This window comes from Pempheris klunzingeri, chromosome 23 (assembly GCF_042242105.1).
Source record: "Pempheris klunzingeri isolate RE-2024b chromosome 23, fPemKlu1.hap1, whole genome shotgun sequence".
Taxonomy (NCBI): Eukaryota; Metazoa; Chordata; class Actinopteri; order Acropomatiformes; family Pempheridae; genus Pempheris; species Pempheris klunzingeri.
The window spans coordinates 7816919-7820768 of record NC_092034.1 but is presented as its reverse complement, the minus strand read 5'-3'; positions in this window follow the sequence as shown (position 1 = coordinate 7820768).

Sequence of the window (3850 nt, the reverse complement as noted above, 5' to 3'; positions counted from 1 at the left end):
TTTGCGATCAAAACATTTTAGACGTGTTTTATCTCATGTATCTCATACATGTTGTCACTCATGGTTTGGCCTGTTTTTATTGTCGTGTAATGAAAAGAATAAAGGTGACTAATACACATCAAAGCGTTTTCATTTAATCCCACGCTGCACTGCGATAAACGCGGGTGTCCGCTGACCCGCAGGTTAACTTCTCCCCCTCCTCCCTCATCCGAGTGAACCATCCGTCTTCATTTTCTACTCTCTCTCATTTCCTTCTTCCCTCTCGCGCTCTCCTCGCTCCTTCTCTCCCTTTTTGCGCCTTAATGAAAAGATGATTTGTCTTATTCATCTCGAGTAGGTAGTCCGACGACCTCGGGGCTCTCTATCATATTATTTCCAGATAATGGAGATGAGATGGAGATGGAGAGGTGTTTTGAGCTGATGTGAAACGACGAGGATTAACAGTCCTTGACTCTTTGTCTCCTCTTGACCTTCTGAATCTTATCAAGTTCACTCATGCGAATGTACACGGTTTCGATAAAGGATACAGGATAGTTTCTGACCTTAAAGAGGCCGGTAGAAGAGCAGAGGGGGAGATAAAAATCGGCTAATTTAGCTTATTACTTTGCTGAATTATTAACAGATGTCTAACTGCTCTGAACAACAGCGGGGACGTGATTAAACATGGCTTCAGAGTGACACGTGGCCGCCGACGGTGTCGCTTGACAGCGCTGGAGGGAGGATTGACTTTCAAAGTGTTGACAGGGATGGGGGGAACATTTACATGCCGTGGAAAAGAAACCCTGATAGCACACAAGACGACATGGCCCCACCCATGGCTGTGGGCTCAAAGCAGACCTGCCTATTGTAAACACACACACACACACACATATAGAGGATGGCTTTAGGGTTTTAAAGCTGTCAGAAAGATGCGGTTGACGATGCAGGACATGAGTACGCAGCACAAGGACCTGGTGCAAATATTGACTTGCATGCATGTGAGTTTACTTTAGCTCTCCCTGGGAAAAAAACACACTCAGGGTGTCACCAGTTAGGATAAAGGTTTCTACATTAAAGCGCCTAAAAAATTCCACGAAGGAATTAGGTATGCACATAAAAACGGTATAGATAATAATAAAGCTCTGTTCCGTCTCTTTCGCATGACTTTATAAGCAGTAAATTTATCTCAGACGCCTGAATTATTCAGGCCTCCAGGCGACAGGGCTCCCATGCCGATGCCAGGCTAAGTGCCCTACATCTTATCTTTGTCTCTGGCTATCAGCCAAGAGGATGGAGCTCTGCTTCAGAGGGAGCAAAAAAAAACACTTTTTAGGGAATCATTCGGGTCCAGAGGGAGGAAGTCTAGTCAATGTTTAACACCTTCTGGACTACATCAGCGGCGTCAACGCGGTGACCTTCTGAAATGGCTCACTGCCCACCTTTCTTTAACTCAAACACTGTGCTACCAGTGGACAGTGAGGGCTGGGTTACACAATATCTTAGCCAGGGTTAAAGCAGCACTGTCTCCCCTTTAAAAACATAAATAGCACATTCATTCTGCCACAAATAAATAGCTGAACTCAAAAGCAACAAAACTCACCCCGGCTCAAGTCAATAAAGTCGGTGGTTCTGCCGCTACAGCCTCACCTGGTCTGGTATGACCGGCAGCTGCCTGTTTTTAGCCGTTAGCAAACCTTCGACATGTTAGCATCTGTGCTAACGCGAGTGAGTTAGTTTGCTGACTTAATGAATCCTCTCTACTTATGCTATGTTGTGTTTTCTTGTGTTCACCACTACACAGCAAATGTTTAAAAAAGAAAAAGAAAAGAAGCTAATCCAGGTTCCAGATGAGCGATTTAATATTTAACCAGAGTGAAACATTAGGAAATTCACAGGGCTGTCGGATGAATTCCAAAACAAAGAGGACCATTTGGGGCTCTTTCTCAGACATGTAAAGGTGAAAGACACCATTTAACGTCGACACTGATTAATGGCTTTCATTTTGTTTGTGTTTTCAGGACAGTAAAACATTAATTGACCCTGAAATTCAGCCTGTGTTGCGCTAACAGAAAGAAACCCCATTTTGTTTGAATTCTTTTTGACACTGACTGTGTGTTTCTATCTCTACGTTTCTGTTTATGCTGAAATTCACAAACAAATTCACAAATCTGCAGAATAATAAGAGTATTTCCTCTTTAAATACCGTCCCAGCTACTCCTCTGAGATAAGGAAGTGTGTGTGTGCCACAATTAAGGGTGACATCATTAACGCCAACAAAGCCTTGAGAAAAACAAACATGTTAACGGAGCGCACACACCTCGGGGACTCTACAAGCAGCTGCCTAATGGACCTAATAAAAGCAACATGAAGGAATCTGACACACAAGTGCTCTTTATTTGCCCGCATTCACTTTGTCTACATTCAACGCACAGCAGGTCGCGGCACGAATGTGCTTGTTGCAAAACGACTTTTGTCCTGTTATCTTGAGGTGGGGTGATGTGAATTGATTACCGTGACTCACTGGCATGACAGCAACAGTAAAGAGTAACATTAAGAGGTAACTAATACAGGCTAATGGAAAGCGAGATAGTCAATAGGGAGGTGGGCTCAGTTTCCTGTTCTCATGGAGACGTCAGGACTCATTGATTGTTTTCACTCTTTCACTTTTTGTGATTTTCATGCTTTCAAATACGCAGGACAAGACCTACATGAAGTTTCACAGACATTTACTGTAGTGTAATTAAAATAAAAAGCCTCAGTAACGTCCTATAACGGCAGGCTGCTGCAGGTTTTAGCAAACATTACTTCAAAAAGGAGCCAATAGTCCATTTGTTTGGGACTATTTTCAGCTACGGATCAATACACATTTGGTGCTGTGGTGCATATTTAAGGCAGGAAGACTGTATGTTGGATTCAATCAAAATAAACCCTTAATGGACGCTTTCACTGAGGTCCATGTATGTGTTATTTAGAGTTTTGTTTTGGGAGGAAACCAAAATCTCCAGATCTTTAATTAGAACAGCTCCAGTCCAGGTGGTTAACAAAAGGGCAACATAATGACCTCTAATACAGCACACCTGTGCATGCTCATGCAAGGGGACCTGGGAATGTAGTTCATTGTTGTTCCCAATGTTCAGACACATAGAAGCTCCACAGACGTATCACAGGATGGAAGGAAGAGTGCTTCTAATATGTGCTTTTCTATCATTATTTTCTTTAATTAATTAATTCTTTCTGTGTTGATGGATTTTTTTAGTTTAATGCCTTTAGGAACTGCTGCTGTGAACTACATTTCCCATGTGTACTTGCATGATGAAGCACAGGTGGAAATCATTATAAGGCCTGAGATTCCTTTGGCAAACGTTTGCCCGGATGAAGCTTTTTGCACCTTAGCATTAATTAGCACAGGGGGTTGACAGCTTTTAAAAATCATAGATGGGCCTCATTGTTGTTCTGGGTGGCAGGTTTTTATTACCACGGTCATGGCCACTAGTTTATTTTGAGTCACAAACACCCACGTACATCTTTCTACTGCGTTAAACACTTCTGATTACACCAAATGTGTGTCAATCCACAGCTGAAATTAGTCCCCAACAAAGGAAGTTATTGAGCAACATTTGGTAACAAACTAAAGTCCCTTCCTGTTTAAAAAAAATGAAACTATATGTAACCTTTAAAATGGAGCTGAGAGCCACAGAAAGGATCAGAAAAAAATACAAAACAGCACCAGCCCCATTCTTTAAATACTTCCCCACGGGTTGGTACCATTTTTTTTAAACCTTTAAAACCCATTAAAAAGATTCATCACACATCTTATTGTCATTGTTTAGATTTAAAAAAAAAAAGGGGGGGACTTTTATTTTGAAGAACT